The sequence below is a fragment of the Lygodium microphyllum genome, chromosome 3 (genome assembly GCF_053477565.2).
Source record: "Lygodium microphyllum isolate KBCC chromosome 3, Lygodium_microphyllum_v1.1.10, whole genome shotgun sequence".
NCBI lineage: Eukaryota > Viridiplantae > Streptophyta > Polypodiopsida > Schizaeales > Lygodiaceae > Lygodium > Lygodium microphyllum.
This window is the reverse complement of record NC_141137.1, coordinates 189,329,601-189,348,364: the sequence shown is the minus strand read 5'-3', so window position 1 is coordinate 189,348,364 and position 18,764 is coordinate 189,329,601. Positions and strand designations below refer to the sequence as shown.

The following is an 18,764-nucleotide window of genomic DNA, read 5'->3' as shown; positions in this document are numbered from 1 at the left end:
GAATGGATATGATATGGACGAAGAAGGTGATGAAAGTGAGCTAGAAGAATCTATTCCACCTGAAGAGGATATATATGAGGAAGAAGTTCCAGAAGCTTCAGAAGCAGACGAGCTCATGCTATGGGACAGAATGGTAATGGTACCATTTGGTCTGGTAAATGGATCTTCTCATATGCAAAACCTTTATAAGAAATGGATTAAGAAGAACAAGCCGTCTTTCAGCAGTGGCTCATGCCGCCTTAACTCATCTTTGCCAAAGAAAGATGATGATGATGCACCATGCCAACAAGCACCAGTCCCACAAACCCAACAGGCATCAGAGGGTCCCTGTTATGTGACGTTCCTGGATGTGTCTTCAGAAGATGAGTCTTCAAGCCAAGAGGTAATTAATCTTGAAACCAAACCCGAAACAGCTCTAATCCCATTTCAACATCTTAAGGAGCAACCTAAGTCTCCACCCAAAGAAGAAGTGAGTTCTAGTGGGACATCAGAAGAGGACACCACTCCCTTGAAGGAGTCGGATCTGTACCCAGAAGTAGTTCGTGGGACCTTCATCCGTGAAGTGGAAGGTGAAAAGCAGTTAACCTTTGTAGATGCAGAAGGCACTGAATGCCACTTGAAGGTGGGTAGAAGTCTCCCAAAAGAGGAGTTGTCAACCTTGTACAACTTGTTGAAAGAAAATTTGGATGTGTTTGCATGGTCCTACAAAGATCTAAAGGGGATTGATCCCACAATATGTCAACATCATATTGACTTGGAGCCTGATGCCAAGCCAGTACGGCAACGACAGAGGCGAATGAACCCGAATTATTCCACATTGGTGAAAGCGGAGCTGCTGAAGCTTCTGGAAGCCGAGTTCATCTATCCAGTGGCAAATAGTGAATGGGTTTCACCCATCGTGGTTGTGCCCAAGAAGAATGGCAAGCTTCATATATGTGTGGATTTCCGAAAGCTCAATTCCAAGACGAAGAAGGATCACTTTCCTATCCCTTTCACAGACCAACTATTGGACACAGTGGCAGGACATGAGCTTTATTCCCTTCTGGATGGATTCAGCGGATATAACCAAGTCCAAATCGCAGAAGAAGACCAGTCCAAAACAACCTTCACCACAGAATGGGGGACCTACGCTTACCGAGTGATGCCATTTGGACACTGCAATGCCCCTGCTACTTTCCAATGAGTCATGATGGCTGCATTCCAAAATCATCTGCACGACTTTATTGAGGTATATTGGATAACTTTTGTGTCTATAGTTTGATCCGTGAACACTGGGAACACTAGGAACACTTGGAAAAATGCTTTGACCGATGCCGGGAGTATGGGATTTCCCTCAACCCCGACAAATGCATCTTTGGGGTCTCTTCTGGAGTCCTATTGGGCCACATTGTCTCTGCACAAGGGATATCAACAGACCCTGCAAAGATTGAAAAGATTGCAGCTTTGACAACATCCTCCAACCTCAAACAGTTGAGGGGATTCCTAGGCCATGTGGGTTACTACAGAAGATTTATAGCCCATTTCGCGACAAAGGCAACTTCCTTGCACAAGCTTCTGAGGAAAGATGCAGAGTTTACTTGGACGGAAGAATGTGACAAAGCCTTTCACACTCTGAAGCAGTGTCTGATAGAGGCACCCATTCTGCAACCTCCTGATTGGACGAAAGAGTTCCATGTACACACTGATGCATCAATTGAAGGTCTAGGTGCTGTCCTCTGCCAAAAGGGCTCCTCGAAGTTGGATCAACCGATCTATTACGCAAGCCAAAAAGTCACTGATAGGGAACGGAACTATACAGTGACAGAGTTGGAGTGCTTGGCAATGGTGTTTGCCCTAGAGAAGTTTTGCCATTACCTCCTATCTACCCACTTTAAATTTTATGTGGATCATGAGGCCCTATCCTTCCTGATGAACAAAGCGGATGTCAAAGGATGAATGATGAGATGGCTCCTTTTATTCCAGGAGTTCGACTTTGAGGTGATTACTAAGCCTGGTCGTTCCCATGTTCTGGCTGATCATCTGTCGCGTATCCCACAAACTGCAGATGAGGAGCAAGATGATCCAGACCTCCCTGATGCTTCCCTATTCTTGGTAGAAACTGTAACTCCCTGGTACGCAGACATTGCCAATTTGCTGGCAACCCAACAGTACCCTCCTGGTATTTCTAGTCGGAAAAGGAAGAAGCTCATGCTGGAATCAGCCCCCTACACCCTGCTAGGCGGTGCACTGTACAAGAAAGGCAAAGATGAAGTGCTCAGAAGATGTGTTGCAGGAGATGAGATTGGGATTGTTCTGAAGGCTTGCCACGACGAGCCATGTGGAGGTCACTTTGCAGGAGAAGCTACAGCCAGGAAGGCTCTGCTAGCAGGATATTGGTGGCCTACAATTCACAAAGATTTCTATGATTACTGTAAAATATGTGATGCTTGTCAGAGAATGGGGAAACCCACGAAGACAAGTGCCATGCAATTGCAACCTATCCTTCCCTTAAAGCCGTTTGAGAAGTGGGGCATTAACTTCTAGGTCCGATCGATCCTCCCACTAGAAGGAAACAGAACCGATACATCCTCGTATGTACGGATTATGTCACAAAGTGGTGTGAAGCTAAAGCCCTAAAGCGGGACGATGGTAACAGCGTGGCCCTGTTCATGTACGAGAATATCATCACCCATTTTGGCAGTCCCTTAGAGCTAGTAAGTGATAGAGGCACACATTTTCTCAACAAAGTCATGGAAGAGTTGACAGAGTTGTATAAGATCCGCCATCGCAAGTCCACTCCTTATTACCCCAGAGCCAACGGCCAAGTCGAAGTCACCAATCTCATCCTCTGCTCGATTCTGATAAGAACAATTGCCACACATCGTCGTGATTGGGACGATCGACTTACAGAGGCCCTCTGGGCATACAGAACCTCCCATAAAGCAACAACAGGACAGACATCCTTCCAGCTGGTGTATGGTACAGAAGCTGTTTTTCCTGTTGAACTGGAATTGCCCTCTTTGAGAGTGGCTATCAAAGAGCGTTTGGGGGACGATAATTCACTGCAACGTCGTCTCCTGCACTTGGAATGTTTGGACGAAATTCGTAGGATGGCTCTACAGTGCATGGAAGCCACGCAAGCTCGACGTAAGGCTTACCATGACAGTTTCATCAAGCACAAGGAGTTCAAAGAAGGTGATTTGGTCCTAGCCTATGATTCACGTTTTGGCAAGTTTCCTGGCAAGCTCCAGCAGCTGTGGATGGGCCCCTATAAGGTACTTGCCATCAACCCTAATGGTTCTGTCCAAGTGCAGACCGTTGATGCCTCTGATGATCCCTTTCTGATCAATGGATATCGCCTGAAGAAGTACTTCCCTCCTTGGGAATCTTGACAATTACAGTCACTTGATCCTTTCTCTTATTGGCGCGGCACTGTACTTCTTATGCTGCTACTTCTGATAGCCGTTCTTCAGCCACTTCTGATGAGGTGGACGCAACCCTCTGTCCCCTCAAAACCCCCTTTCAGCCTTGATCTCTTATCCTCTATTTTCCACCAGCGACAGTGGCGAGGTGGGTTCTAACAAATGGTCTTTCTACCATTCCCTTGCTCAATATTGAAAAAAAAAACAGAAAAAAAAAACAAAACATATCGGTCATGGGCGAAAAGGACTTAGGTCCCTGTCATGCCGACCTATTCTTCGAGAAAAGGTGGAAACACCCTCGAGAATAGGGGAAAATAAGAAAAAGAAAAAGAAACAAAGAAGAAAAAAAAAACAAGAAAAACAAATCTGTTATGAGAAAAAAGGAAGCAATTCCCTGTCATAGCAGGCCTCGTTCCAGGAAAAGGTGGTAAACACCCTTGGGCGAGAAGCTGGCTGTGGAAAAGGTGGTAACACCCAGCAGTCCAGAAAGTGGATTCATTAATTGATATCCCTAGGATCCAATTCCGAAGCTACCTCCCTTGGTACGCTGTGTCCTGGGTCTCTCTGTAAAGTGACTACCTGTCCTCTAGCAGACGACATGTTCCTGTCCAATCCAACGTTCGATTTGATGGCTACCTCCCTGGGTAAGCCTCTTCAACAATTGACAAAGCGGTCTTCATCGACAACCCCTTGAGTGACGTGAGCTTTCATCCTAACCGGATGGGGAAGTGAGTATGGGTTGCCCTCTGTATCTATCAACAATGAGAGAGACAGAGGGTGGGGCGAGAGACCAGTCTTTTCCCTTCAAATCAAATGAGAGGAGAGAAGTGTGAATGAAGTGTTGCACGCACGGGATGGGCCTCTCAATGCACAAAGCACAATTTGTTTCTGTGCACTGCACCATAAGGCTCCCTGGCCTTCCTTCTCGCACCGTATGCCGGCACAAGGCGGGATGCACAGTTGCACCATCAAATGCGCACAAGGCATACAATCTTTGCACAAGTGATTGTGAGAATGACATCAATGGGTTTCAGGAAAAGGCTGCCCTCCTGTATTTATCAATAGAGCGTGAGACAGGGGGTGGGCTGAGTGTGACTGGAGTTTCTTCAATCAATTACCGAGAGGTGAGATTGAGGGACGTTCCGACACTTGGAGTCAAGTATGTTCCCGTTTCCCTATGCACCCACGGGATGGGTCTTTGCTGTCATCACAAGACACGCCACCCTGTTCTGTCCACCGCACTGTAAGGCTCCCTTGCCTTCCTTCTTGCACTTATGCCAGACGGGTTGGACGCACTACTGCACCATCAACTGTGCACCCTGGCATACTCCTTCTGCACCATTCATCCTTGTCGATTCCTCAACCGGGTATGAGATATGGGTTTCAATCCTTTTTCCTCGAGTGATATCAGTCATGGGGCGAGTGACTGTTCTTTCATTCCAATTGAGTGACTGTGAGTTGAGTGTAGTATCCCTCATCATCATCGACGAATTTCCTGCGATTCCTTCAACCAGCTACCTCCCTGGGTACTGCTGCGTGGTCCTTGCCATGAAGGACGTGCGCTATCAAGATGCCTTGGTACCTCCTGCAGTCGACAACAACCCTGGACGTGCCATCGCTACTCAACGTTGATTCTTGACGAAATGGGCCAAGTTTTTCTAACCCTCCCACTTTGGTTTCTCAGTGACGGTCATGTTTTAAGTGTGGGGACGGTAGTGGATGATCCGTGGCGTGGTCCTAGGTCCCTGTTGCTCGGTTAACCCTATCCGTTAAGGTCTTAAGTGTGGGGACGCGTCCTGCGCGTCTACATTGCATACCCCTTTGCATATGCCTTACCCTGCTCATGCATGTATGCCATGACTTGCTTTTACCCTCATGGGGTCCCTTCCCACCCACCCGGTTATGTTCCACCCACCCTTGGGGCTGTTTCCTTACAGTTTTCCTTCATTCCCTGATTTTGAGGTCCTGCCATGTGAATGCACCCTACGTTCACCAAAGTCCCAATCCAACATTATAGCCCTGTTTTTCCCTTTGAACTGATCATTTTTCCTTTTTACCTACCCTTATTCCGGTGCACGGTTTTTGAGTTATTAATTTGTGAAGCATTTTGCGTAATTTAGCCGGTTTTCCATGTGAATGCGCTTTTCTTGCTTCAGAACCGTGATCTGATGTCATCGCCCTGACCATCACTTTTCCCCTGACATTTTTCCTTTTTATTCCACATCATTTCGATACACGGTTTGTCCGTTACTAATTTTCCGGGTTTTTTATGACCTTTTTCGTGTGTATTTTTGACATTTTTCCATGTGAACCTGCCCTATTTGCATCAGAATTCCAATTTGATTTGACAGTCGTGTCCTTGTGCCTTCCCCTACCTTTTTCCTTTTTCCTCCCCCCTCTTTCGACTTCTGGATTTTTTATTATTAATTTTTAAATATGTTTTCGGGAGTATTTTTGGAGTTTTTCGCATGTGAACCCTTCCTATTTCCATCGGAACTGCGGTTTAACATGATAACCCTGTGTCACTCCTTCTTGCGGACATTTTTTCTTCTTCCTGCGTGTCATTCCGGTGCACGGTTTGTCCGATATTCATTTCCGATCCCATTTTTGGGTTTGTTTTTTGGGTTTTTCCCACGTGAACGCATCTTATCTCCGTCGGAATTATGTTTTGATGTGATAGGATTGTCGGGCACATCTTTTTGCACAGTTTTCCTTTTTTCTGCACCTCATTCGGATGCATGGATTTTTCGATATTAATTTTTAAATTGCGTTTTTTGTTCGTTTTTTGTGTTTTTTGCACGTGACTGCCCTTTACCCCTCCCGGAACCTCCGTCATATATTTTTCTTATTTTCCCCCTGTCGTCCTGGCCACTTTTTGTTTTTACACTATTTCGTTTTGACGTCCGGATTGGAAGTTATTAATTTTTCTTTCTTTTTACGTGTATTCGCGCGCCCGTTTTGCGCGTGAACGCCCCCTTTTTTGATTTTACGCGTCTCCACGCGCCCCGGTCGTGTCCGCATAACCCATACCGTCATCCCGGTGCCATTTCAATCCCGTCACGGCAAATTTTTTTACTCCGCCCCGCACACGTGCACGGGACGGGGATACGTGCCCTTTTGGCCCTGTCCACCCCCTACCCTCTTGACCCCTACCCAACCCATGGCCCCCCATGGGCCCCCTCCCCTATTCCCCCGCTCATTGCCCCTGCCCACCACCCTTTTCCCACCCCCCTTGTCCCTGCCCATCCCCTCCCACCCCTTTTCCACCCCCCCATGTCCCTTACCCCCCGCCCCCTTCCCTATCCCGATCCCTTTCCCCCCCAACCGTCTCTCCTCATCCTCTCCCTTGTGTGCGTGTTCCTCCCTCTCCTCTTTTCCCTCCCCATCCTCCATTCCCTCCTCCTCCCTCTGCTTCTTCTTCCCCTCCATCTTCATACTCTCCTCCCCTCCTTCTTTTCCCGCCTCATCTCCTCCTGATTCTCCAACTCCGACATCACGTCCCCAAACCCCCTCCACACCTTCATCCGCCCCACACGTCACCCTCCATCAGAACGTGCATCTCGGCCTTGCCCACGCTCTTGCTCGAGCTTGGCCCCTCGTTCATCGACCGGCAGCCTCCTCTGCTCCTGCAGCACCCGTCGCTGTGGACCCGTCGCCGCCGGAAGCCGTGCCTGCCGCCGGGTGACTGCTGACGAAGCCCCGCTGTGACGTCATCGGCGTCTTCCTACCCGCTGCACAGCGTCGTGCCCTCCTGCCTGGCCTCGCCGCTGATGTGCCTTCCTGCCTGCCAACGCTGCCGTGACGACTGGTGCCTCGCCTGCCCTACACCCGCCACCTGTGCCGTCGACTGGTGCCTGACGTCCCTCCCCGCCTCTGCCGACGCCCCGCCTCCCTGCTTCGCCACGTGTCGCCGTGCAACCCACCTCTGCCGTCGTACCCACCTGCTTCCTGCCGTCCTGTCGCCGACGGTGCCTGCCTGTCATCTGCCCTCTGCCACGTGGCCCTGCACACATTCCACACCCCCCCCACTAACCCCCCTTCCCACCCACTAGCCCCCCTTCCCCCCAGTAACTCCCCTTCCCACCCACTAAACCCACCCCCCACTACCCCCCACTAGCCCCCCTTCCCCCCACTAACCCCCCTTCCCACCCACTAAATCCACCCCCCATTAACCCCCCACTAGCCCCCCTTCACACCCCCTACCCATACGCACACCCAGCTACCCTATCTAAGCCCTTTCCCCCCACCATTCCACACACACTCTACCTCCTACCAACCCTTGTTCCTCCCCACCATTACACCTCCACCTAACCCCCTTCCGTGCCCACAAACATATACAACCCCCCTACCCCGCTGTAAGCTCCCTGTGGCCCCGGAGCAGCTCACCACACCCAAACCTCCATAAACCCCAGTCCCACCGGCAGACACCCTTGAGCTGTCGACACACGCGCAGGTGTGTACGCCCGAGTGCGTGATCGCGGTTGCTTGTGCATGTTCGTGTGCGAGATCGTGTGCGGAAGATCATTCGTTGGTTGCTGACACGCAGCTGGCACGCAGCCTGTTGCTGGGTATTTTTCCCACATTTTTAATTAACACACCCGTCAATTCTTTTTTCCTTTTAAATAACAAATAAAAACCACACAAAAACATTGAAAAATACAAAACAACTCATTAAAAACTCCTTTCAATTCTAAACAAAATCCAGAAAAATCTCGAAAACTTTCCTTTTATTTTTGCAATCCATGGCCATCTTTTTCTCAACCTGTAAATATCAGCAAAAACTATTTTTGCCCATTTTAAAATTCTAAGATCTTTCAAACTACCCAAAAATATGATAAAAATTCATTAAAAATACTAAAAAAATGCCAATTAATTTCTGAAAAATTCCTAATCCTTTTCTTCCCATTTTTATTTATTTTTTGCATATTTTTCTTAGCTGTCATAATATTTCCTTTCACACCTAAATTCCTCGAACCTTTAAAAAAAACAAAAAAAAAACAACAATATAAAAAATCCCTTTTTCATCCAACACACCAACTAACCGTCTAGAAACAAAATCCAAATACTTTTGAATTGAGGAGAGCGCATTCTTTGTCTTTTCATACATCCACTACCAGGTATTCACCTTTTATTCGTTTTTTTTAAATACATAAAAAACACATGCTCCCCCAAAACCCACGATTAATATAAAACTTTTAAAAAAAAACAACCAGACAAAAACACACAAACCAACAAACCAATATTTAACATAAATCAAACCTAACTACCACCATGGCATGCGCATTCGCGCTCAACACACACATACTTTTTAAATAAAATAAACCCGCCGATCACTTAGCACGCGCTACGTGCGCTACAGAGGCACTTTAATTTTTAATTAAAATAAACCAGCCGTCACATGAGCACGCGCTGGCAAAAAAGCGCTCCACATCACCTTAATTTGTAATCAATGAATTGCATTTAGAGACCCAGTCGGGTATCGAAGTCCGGGAATCGAATAAAAGCACCGATTTAACCTAATAATTGGTAATTTAATTTCTAATAAGGAACCGCCGTTTTCTTGCTAAGGTTTATCACCTAATAAAAATTCACCCATTCTTAATAATTTATTAAAGTCAACCCTTCATTAAATTAATTCCCCCTCACTGCACTTATTTCCCTTTTTTTAATGAATCGGTTTCGTGGGATGGGTATGCGCAGTCATTAGCGTTATTTTCCATGGTCCAATCTTGGTTTATCAACGATATAGTCTTGATATGTGTAGGATGTGGTATTGTTTTGGTTTCCTGTCTTTGTTACGGTTACGGGTACGGTATGCAGTTTTTCTTTTCTTTTCTTGCCTGTTACGGGGTTCAGGGTGTTTGTCTGATGCATCGCATGAAGCTTTCGGTCGCATTTGTCTCAAGGTCATGTCAAATTTTTTTCTAGGATGTGGTTTGCTTGGGGTTAGTTGGTCGAGTCACGTTTTATTGGTTGTTCTCTTATCCTTGGTTTTTTGTCTGTTGCTTTGCAGGCATTCTCCTTGATTGTCTGTGTTTGTGGTGTGTGTGTAACCATCTGAATGGCGCCTTCTCATGCTCCTCCCCCTATCCAGTACGTCCCATTAGTTAGTAGGGATTACTCTTCCCTACTTACTTTTGAGCCCCTCACGAAGACGGGCCTTGCTGCTTTTGTGGCTACTTCTTTTCCATTGCTTCTAGAGGATCCGTCGTTATGTGATGAGTTTTTGGCCTCTTACAGCAAGAAGACAGGATTAGTCCAAGGCATGTCTATGACTTTGACGCCTCGAGGCTTAGGGAAGGCTCTGTCTCTACCCTTCAAAGGTGAACCTTTTGTTACCACTCGTCAGCTTTTCTCTAATGAAGAGATTCTAAAGCTGTTGCAAAAGCAGACAAGGGAAATGCTGGATGTTAAGAAGGTGATAAACTCTTCAGGAGTTTCCTTTTCTATGATCACTGATCCCGTATGGAAGACGATCTGTCAGTTCCTTCAGGACAGGTTTATGCCTGCCAAAATGCCATCCCACTATTTGTCCAAAGAGCTTTTCACAGCTTCCAAGATGGTGTTGAAAGGAGTTGCTATTGATTGGAGCACTTAGATTGTTTGAAATAATGACTGCAAGCCATACGGAAAATACAAAAACTAGAAAATTGCCATTACCCACCTGAAACTCTTAATTTCTCCTCACTAAAATGGATCAGCATTTTGTTAAAGTCACCAGGGGTAATGTTACCAATGTTACATATGGATCATATTTGTCTGCCTTTTTGACCTATTCAGGTTTACAGAAGACTGTGCCTCCACCTCCTCCATCAGATCCAGTACCTCCTCCTCCACCTTCAGAAGAGTCAGAACCCATTGACATAGAGGATGATGATTCTCCGCCTCCCCTGGTCATACAGCGCAAACGCTTGAAGAGGGTAGCGGACAAAGCTCCTTCCGTACTTCCTTCAGTACCTATCCCTGCTACTTCTGGCAGTGAATTCCCTGGGTATCTCACTTGTACTAACCTGTTCAGAGCACATCGAGAAGGATCATTGGACATCTCAGTTCCTTCCCTGAACAGTCTCGTCTCAGGAGATGCCATTCCTTTCCTCTGCAAGGATATTCAAAGTTCCATTGAGTTGTCAGTGACAGCCTGTGTTCAACAGTTGTACGCGTCTTTTTATGAAGAGCTCATGCAGTCTAAGGACCAGTTGCATAAGGCAACATCTGAGTTAGCTTCTGTTAAGGATACCCTAGCAGATTTATTTAAGCAAATGGAACAACAAACCCAACTGGTTGCCACCCAAAGCGATGAGATTTCTTCATTGAAGACCCAGTTACTCGAGGCTCAATCACAAGTTACTAGCCTTTCAAACGAGAAGGAGAGGATGTCTAGAGAAGCGAAGGAATTCCAAGCTATCTTAGATGACAAGCTTTCAGCTTTACAGATTGCTAATGACACAGTAACCAACCAAGCCTCCCAAATCAAGCAATTGCAAGATCAACTTGCAAAGTCCCGCTCTCTTCCTCCAAGCCCTCATGTTCCATTGATTCCTTCTCTTTCACAGCAGGACTTGGCTGCTCTTCAGAGACAGGCTACTTTGTGCCCTCTATTCCAAGATAAAGTGGAAAGATTGCAGTCCAGAATGGACTTGTTATGGTCTACATTTGAGCAGTTTCAAGAATATGTCTTACCAGACCATTCTTTCTTTGTCCACTACCACTTACAGAAGTTGGTCTTCTACATGAAGCTTTCCACGATGGATTTACCTTTTCCAGAGGATGGCTGGAGTGGGGCTTGGTCTGCTAAGTTGTTGACAGAGGTAGTCATAATGGTCTTTGAAGATTCTATCATGCCAGACACCATGTTGATGTCATACATGTATCTACGTGGAGATTTGTTAATTTCAGATGAGGTGAATATGGCATGGTATGTGGGGGATGTGGCCTTACAGGCTGTTTTGTATGTCAATCATTTGGAGTTGCGCATAGCTGACATGTTCCAGAGTTATTCCTCCAAAGTGGCTGATTGTCATGATAATTCGTGGCATCCCATGATTGATTCGGTGGTCCTAAATCAAAGACAAAACACAGCTCCTACCTTTGCCCAGAGTACTAATCAACTGAGGATGGATCTCTTAGCCTATCTTTCCAAACATAATCCATTTGATGCTACCTTCTTTGATGCCTATCATAGACGATCTCTCTTAGGACCTTCTGTTCCTACCCTCCTCTATTACCAACAAATGGCTCACCGCTATGCTATATATCTTTCCCTTTGTCAATTTAATTCCACCATTATTTTACCCCTTCTTTTCCAACCTTCATCTTTCCCTCAAATTCCTATTTTCACTTATTGTTTCTTTATTGAGGATAGGGTATTTTCCCCTTCTCCACCTTGTCCTTCTCCCTCCATTAATGTACCCTCCACATTTCCTATTTATCAGTTAACACCCTTCCTTAGTGATTCCCTACAAATTTCTGCCACTCCTTCTTTAACCTTTTCTTCCTTTTATGATTTTTACTATCCTTCCCTTCATCCACTCTTCCTGATTCCACTACCCTCTCCTAACACTTCCATATCTCAACCACCTCAGTTGGTTAGTGACTGTGATGGGTTTGATAATCAGATTTCCAGAAGAAGGGGATGGAGTTCGGATGATTGCCTTACAGGACCGTAGATCAATTGGCCAGTAATTCCAGGAGAATGGACAGCTTCCAGTCAAGCTTATCAGAACTATGTTCATTTTGCCCAACAGTATTCACAGTCTGCAGATCCCTCAGTGAGATTAACTGCTCACTTTGCTTGGTACCTGGCTGATATGCATAGGCACTCTCATAATGATTCCAAGCCTATTCCAAAGTTTTGCATGAATGTCAATGTTAGCATTGATTCCCAACAGCTGGAGATATTGTAATTTCATGCCCTCTGTTTGCCTAGCAGATACTTGGTCCTGTTGGAAAGGATGTGCTGTCTCCAATTTTTTCAAAATCCTCCTAAAAACTTTGTAGATGAATCCTTATCTATGGATCGATTCCGACAACATCAATCTTTCAAGCAGGATCATCTTCATTGATACCTTTCCAATGTATGGTGGAAGCTTTCTAATGAAAAACTCTCTTTTTGAAGGAGTCATTCAGATGGTTGTGTTGTATATTAGTGTTTGTGTTGTGAGTTTATTTATGTCAAACGACCGTGGTGGTTTCCTATTGGATTTCGTGTACGAGCTACGCTTTGGAGATTTGTGGTGATGGGGTCGTGGATGGAGAATTGAAGCTGATGCAGATGACGAAGAAGCAAACTTTTATATCCTTTACAAATTTGTTGTGATTTTTAGTTTGATAAGAGGTGTTAATGTATAAAGAGTTTTCCTTTCTTTGTATTTTTCTATCAGAAACAGGTTATAAGTTGGGGTCGTGGTGGATGGATTATTTTTGAGAAGATATTGACGATCAAAGTTGAGCTTTTTAACTGAACTTGTATTCCCTTTTTCCTGGGTCGCGAGGACGCTTCCTTATTAAGTGTGGGGATATGTTGAGTGTTGAAATGACTTGTTTTTTTGGCTGATTTTTGTTGTTTTTGAGAGTTGAATGGTTGATTTTATGAGATGATTGATTGATTTGGAAGAGGTTTGAGAGTGTTTTGGATGATAATGATTGTGTTTTGGAAGTTCATGATGTTTATTGGTGGTTCTGTGATGTTCTGATAGGTTCTGAATGGTTCTGTATACCTTCTGTTTTGGTCTGTTTTGTTCTGATTGTCTTCTGTAAGGAGGGATGGAGTATTGATTGATGAAGATTGAGATCTTGTGAAAGTTTATTGAATGGTTTGTAAGAGTTTGGAATGGTTTGAGAGTAAGTTATGAGGTTTTGATGACCTTCTGTAACCTTCTGTAGGTCTTCTGTAGAGCTTCTGTTCTGTTTCTGTTCTGTTCTGTACTGTAGCTGTTCTGGTACTGTTCTGTATGCTTCTGTAAGTGTTCTGTGGAATGTATGTGTGACTTTGGGAAAGTTTTCTAGCCTTGGAAAGAGGTGAATACAAGTGCAAAAGAGCTGAAAGAAGTCGAAGAAGTAGCTGCTGAAGACTCAAGTGAAGACTAGAGTGAAGTGACAGTAGTGAGCTATGAAAGGACACTGTAGTGGCTCTGGTGACTCTTCATATCAGACATACCTCTTGGGAGGGGTATCCACGACCTAAGAGTTATTATTGAGAGTGATTTTTGAGAGATTGTAGTGAGGATATGATGTATTATTGATGGAGAGAGAGAGAGAGAGTCAGAGATAGCCAATTTTACTGAAACAAAGTGATTGTATATGAAAGATTGAGAGAGAAGACTATGAAGATATTGAAGATGAATACTATGTGATGTATTTCCATTCAAAGATGGTGTATTATTTTGCTTTCTTTGTTCTATTGATGGATTTTATGAAGATATTGAAGAATATGGTTGATTCTATTAAAACCGTGGGAGATCTACATGATGCTGCATGAAGATTTGTTGTGCCTAATGTTCTTTTCTTCATTGTGATCATATGAAACATGATAAACAAGCTTGTTGATGTTACAAGATAGATTTTCTTGCAAGAGAATTCCCTTTTCCTTGGTGTTCCTCTCGGGGCTCCAGCGTGGGAGAAGAAGCCATTGGTACTGCTCTCCTACAAAAAGATCCAAAAAATTCTTCATGAGGCATGTGTATTTTGCCAGCCACCTCATGAAAGCCTTAGAGAAGGCTTACACCTCCATGGAACAACTAGTATTGGCCCTCATGTTTGCAGTAGCCAAATTTCTTCCATATTTGCTTCCAAAGACGTTTGTGATCATCATTGTGGAGGATATGTTTCCCTATGCACTACAACATATGGAAATCTCTGGAAAAAATAGCAAAGTGGGTGGTCCGACTTCAAGAGTTTGATTATACAATGCAGGTTGAAAAAACAACTCGAGCATGCCTGGTTGATATTTTGACAAACAGGTGCTATGAGAAAAATCTCAGGGTGAAAAGAAAGGACCTTCCACCATCCACATCCATAAAGACTCTTGTAGATGCTTATAGTCTCTACTTTGATGGTGCATACAAGAGAACTAAGGATAAGGTAGCTGCAGCATTGTTGTTTTCTCTCCTTTTTAGGAGAGAAAATCTATGGTGAAGGAATCATCTTGGAAGGTGTCCACTCTAACAATGAGGCAGAATATCAAGCTTTAATTCATGGTCTTTGTTGGTGTCTTAGTAATTCAATCGAGAGGTTGAATGCTTTTGGAGACTCCATGATATTGGTAAGGCAGATGCAAGGTACATGGGCATGAAAAAATAAAAACCTCTCTAGTAAAATGAGAGAGGCCAAATCTCTTATGAGAAGATTTAGGGAGGCACAAGTACATCATGTGCCAAGAGACCAGAACAAGGATGCAGACCATCTAGCATCATCAAAGCTGAATGAGTCAATGGTGGGAGCAGTGGCTATCAAACCCCCACTTCAGCAAGGCAAGGAAGACTTAGAAGATATTCTACACCTCTTAGAGCAAGGAGAAGCTCCCAAACATCTGACTAAGGGAGAAAGACAGTGGCTAGCTCGGAAGGCTACAAGATATCACATGGTAAATGATAGTTTGTATTGTCTTGGTAAGGATGGTGTGCTTAGGAAAGTGCCTTCAAAATGGGAAATTGAAGAAATCTTAAAAGCTTTCCATGATGATGTGTGTGGAGGCCACTTTGCACACGACATCACAAGTAGAAAGGTTCTACAAGCCGGCTTTACTTGGCCTAGTCTACACCGAGATGTCAAATATTGGTGTCAAACATGTGAAGAATGCTAGAAATCAGGACCACGATGGCTCATAGCAGAACCCCAAACCCCAATCAAGGTCTATGGACCCTTTGAGAAGTGGGAAATTGATGCCATAGGGCCTCTACCACGCACTCCATCAGGAAAAGAGTATATTATCATGGGGGTAGATTACAAGACTAGATGGGCCGAGGCTATGCCAACTAGAAGAATCACTACTAAGGAAGTGAGTAAATTCATCTTTGACCACATTTGTTGTAGGTTTGGTACCCCTCTTGAAATACTATCAGATAGAGGACCACGGTTTAGAGCTAATGTGGTGGGTGAACTCATGCAAAAGCTAAATATTCAACGACGACACTCTATCCCTTACTACCCTCAATGCAATGGATTGGTGGAAAAGGTAAATGGAATGATTTGTAAAATCATCAACAAACAGGTACATTCAAGGCTCTGGGATTGGGACAAGCACCTTAGTGGAGCTCTATGGGCTTACAAAACCTCCTTCAAAACCATGTTAGGGCTCACACCTTTTCATCTAGTTTATGGAAAGAGGCTCTTTTGCCTATTGAGGTGAAATTAGCTAGCCTTCGGGTATTAGGTGGCATGGTAAGCTCTCAAAAGGAGAAGTTACATCAAAGATTATTGGACCTAGAGAGGCTACAATTAGATTGTGAAGAAGCCATCAACCATTACTCCTAGGAAGCTGAGAAGCATAGAGAAAAGTTCAACAAGAAGCTAACAGATAAAAACATCAAGGAGGGATCTTTAGTGCTTCGATATGACAATCGCTTTGATAAAAGAAAGGATGGCAAGTTTCTCTACCGGTGGGAGGGACCGTTTTGGGTCACAAAAAATTTCAACAATGGCTCCTACAAACTTCAAGACATTGAGGGAAAAGTGCACAAGACCAGGGTAAATGGATGGTGCTTGAAACCCTATAACATCAGGGTGGGGTCAGCTCAAGATACCAAAGAGTGTCTAGAGGCATAAATACCTCTAGCCAGGTTGGGGAGGGCTATATGATCCGAGAAAATCACAAATAAATATTTTTCTAACACTTTGTTGATTTTTTGTACATTTGGAGGTTTGAAATAAAGAAGAGGGTAGGAAAAACCTCTTGGAAAATCCAAGAAATCATTGGACGGAAATATTTCATGGACCGGTTTACCAAAGGGGGGTGAAGAGTAAAGAGCAATGGAGGAAGGTGAAGGGAAAATGTGTAATGTGAAAAGAAAAGACATGAAATGGATTTGGAGCCATCCAAAGGGCATGTGATGCTCATAATGTCATGAGGCTTTGGAGCCTTATGATAATTCAAACAAATGGGACCCTTCTTGGAAGCATTAGTGGAAGAAAAATCAGGCACATGATTTTGTAAGATTTTTTAAAAATACTTCCACTCCGATCCAAAAAGACTTTTCAACATGAAAGTTGTAGTGTGTGAGCTGAAGTTTTGGCTAGTATTTGTTTATAATTTTTTTGAGCTACGAGTTGGGAGATATGGCTCTCTCATGAGCTTATGCAATTCATTCCCTTACTATAGCTTATGCATGCTCTACAGTGTAATAAGCCCATGCTATTGGTGTCCATATTGTGTATATTGGTTATGTCTTGAGGGTCCTCCATCTCTTGTGCCCTCTTAAGTTTTATTGATTCATCTATCTTTTGTAGTTCTCTCTCTCTCTCTCTCTCTCTCTCTCTCTCTCTCTCTCTCTCTCTCTCTCTCTCTCTCTCTCAGTTTTCCTCTCTTATCCCTCACAAGCTTCTCTCCCTCTTGCATAGCATCCTAGTCTGCTCTTCCATGACTAGGTGGTGCCCTTACCTCATTCACTTTGTGGCAGAAGGGAGTTTGGCATAGTATAGAGGCTGCCATACCGAATTTCCTTCATTAGTGGTTCCAATGATAATGCTATCTTTAATATTGACAAATTGGATGGCACCAACTATAGCTATTGGAAGGTCCAAATCTAGTAAGTTTTAGTGCAAAAAAGTAGATAAAGCATTTGAAACATGAGGATGTCAAGCCTGAACATTTGATGCAGAGGATTGGGCTAAATTGGATGAGCTATGTAAGTCCACCATCATTTTATTCCTCTCTAAGCAAGTTTTCTATAATGTTGTCTTTGATGGATAGTCTACATGGGACTTATGGGATGAGATTCACAATGTCTATGCTTTTTAGATGTATTGGCTCAAGCAACTCATGGATCTTTGCATGAAGGAGGGCACTTCCATGTCTGCCCACTTAAATGAGTTTCATTCTATTCTTAGCCACTTGTCTTCATAGGAGATTAAATTCAAGGGTAATCTTTCCCCTTTGTTCCTCTTGGTTACACTATCTAAATCATGGGACACATTTTATACTACTATGTGTGTAAACATACCTACTAATGGGCTGAAGTTACAAGATGTAGAGGGTGCACTCTTGAATAAAGAGTTTAACAAGAAAAAAGAATGTCGGTGTTTCCTGCACCTCTCATGCTGTGATAGTTAGAGGCAATAATGGTAGGAGTGATAATGACCACTGTGGGGGAGAGACTCTCAATAGTCTTATTCTCATTCATATGGACAATCTCGCAATAAGTCTTGTGGCCATAAGTACTCATTGACTTGTCATTATTGTGGAAAAGTGGGACATATTTAGCCACATTGCCATAAAATGCATGAGGACAAGCATAAGGAAGGGAGCAAGGCTAAAGTACAAGACAAAAATGACGATCGGGGCATTGTCCCTAGCAAGTCTAGTGTTAAGATTGAAGAGATTAATATCACACAATTTAATTCTGATGATGATTTCATACTTGGAGCTTCTTCTCTTGATATTTCATAGCTAATTGATGCTTTGTCAGGGTATACTCAATGTTGGATAATAGAGGGGCTTCATTTCATGTGACCTCTCATAGAGAGTGGTTTCACTCCTATAACACTATGAGTAGATCTATTCGTTTGGGTAATGACCTAGCATTAGAGATCATTGGTATTGGTGATGTTGGTTTGGTTCAGGTAACATGTTTACTCTTTACGATATACATCATGTATTGGCTCTCATAAAGAGTCTTATCTCTGTTAATACTTTGGATGATGCTGTAGGTTATTAGTTTCTTTTGATGATTTCTCATGGAAGATTACCTGTAGGAACCTTGTCGTTGTACATAGTGCTAAGTTCAATACTCTCTACTCCTTGCTTATATCTAGGTCAGTTGATCATGTTTTGGCAGTGGATGGAATTCCACATGTATCTCTTTGGCATCGTCACCTTGGGCATATGTCCTCGAAAGGAATGAAAATGTTTATCCGTTTTTGCAATATCTTTTGCCCCTTGATTATAAGTGCTTTGAGTCTTGTGATCATTGTTTATATGGTAGGTAGACATGTAATATGCATATAAAGTTTGGTATGACATAGGCAGACATGCAATACGCATATAAAGTTTGGTATGACATGCACGGGTGATTCTTTGGCTCTTGTTCATTCAAATATATGTGGTTCCATGCCCTACAAGTCATTAGGTGGCACAAAGTATTTCATTACCTTCATTAATGACTATACACATAAGGCTTGGGCATGCCCCATTAAGCAGAAATCAGAAGT

At 43.8% G+C, this 18,764-nt stretch overlaps 1 non-coding gene across 1 annotated transcript; it reads left to right on the top strand.

The window, feature by feature from the left end:
* The first annotated feature begins 12,798 nt into the window (after positions 1-12,798).
* On the top strand, positions 12,799-12,867 carry LOC148039328 (small nucleolar RNA SNORD36). Its single transcript, XR_015690459.1, has one exon. It is a non-coding gene; the product is annotated as a small nucleolar RNA SNORD36 (small nucleolar RNA).
* The last annotated feature ends 5,897 nt before the right edge of the window (positions 12,868-18,764 follow it).